The sequence below is a fragment of the Haemaphysalis longicornis genome, unplaced genomic scaffold (assembly GCF_048455015.1).
Source record: "Haemaphysalis longicornis isolate Haplotype H1 unplaced genomic scaffold, Haemaphysalis longicornis Haplotype H1 scaffold_3, whole genome shotgun sequence".
NCBI classification, from domain to species: domain Eukaryota; kingdom Metazoa; phylum Arthropoda; class Arachnida; order Ixodida; family Ixodidae; genus Haemaphysalis; species Haemaphysalis longicornis.
The window spans coordinates 36,813,463-36,814,592 of record NW_027526335.1 but is presented as its reverse complement, the minus strand read 5'-3'; positions in this window follow the sequence as shown (position 1 = coordinate 36,814,592).

The following is a 1,130-nucleotide window of genomic DNA, read 5'->3' as shown; positions in this document are numbered from 1 at the left end:
CTTCACTATCCTGAATATTGTCACCATAAGGAAGGCTAAAGAACAGGTTTAACAGCTGCAAACTCGAAGCTGCACCAAGAGTTGGTTTGTACCAAGAAATCACCAAGAGCCTCGAGCATTCTCCTCATCAGTTGCTTGCTGCTGATGATGGTAGTGGCACTGCTGCCCCCTTTGAAGGCATCGACTCGATGCCGCGAGGGGCAGTTGGATGTGTTGGTACGGTAGCTTGTGCTTCAACGTTCGTATAGTATGGCTTTAGGGGCTTTAGGCGTGCACCACTTCGGACCTTGGGCTTCGGTGGGACGCTGAGTGCGCTGCATCAGGGACTACTTCACAATTAAGTTCACAAATACGACCAAGTATCTTACACAGACTTTTCGAAAAGACCACGGCGCCGTACGGGTGTCCAAATCCAAACTTTATCCCCAGCGGTCACGTCGACAGAGGTTGTACCGATCAGCGTCCACGATTCGTTGACGTCGAATCCTGATCCTCGCGAGTTGCCGTGCTTCCTCTGCATGCATGCGCTGGGATATTTCTTCCGCATCTTCGTGGGTCAGATCACTCGGCGAGGCACCATCGTGTCGAGCATTGTATTCACGAGTCGGCCGTATACCAAATAAAATGTAAAGAATACCGCTGTTTCTTGGATCGCGGTGTTATATGCGAACATTACAATTGGGAGGCACTTCGTCCCACGTTGGGTGTTCGACGTCCGCATACATCGCGATCATATCGGTCATGGTCTTGTTCAAGCTTACACAGTAGCGATAGAGTGAGGAGGCGACAAGAATGGTGACGTCACGGGCTCCTTCCTGTCATGGCGGCCGCTCGGTGTTCGTTTTGTCGAGACCCAACGAATTAAACGACGCCATAAATGATTGTTTACGCTGCGATCGACTGTCTAATGTGCCATTCTATGATTTGCGGGCTCGTAGGCACCCACAGGAGCGAAAAAAAAACGCAACACGAAAATTTCGTGTTGCGTTTCGCAAAGCAGAAGCTGCAAGTGCGGTGAGTTGCCAATCCGCCACTAAATCTACGAGGACGGCCGCCGACTGGAAGCGAAGAAAGAAGCACAGAACTCGTTCAGGGAGAGAATAAACATGGCGCCGTGGGAATCGGTCTTG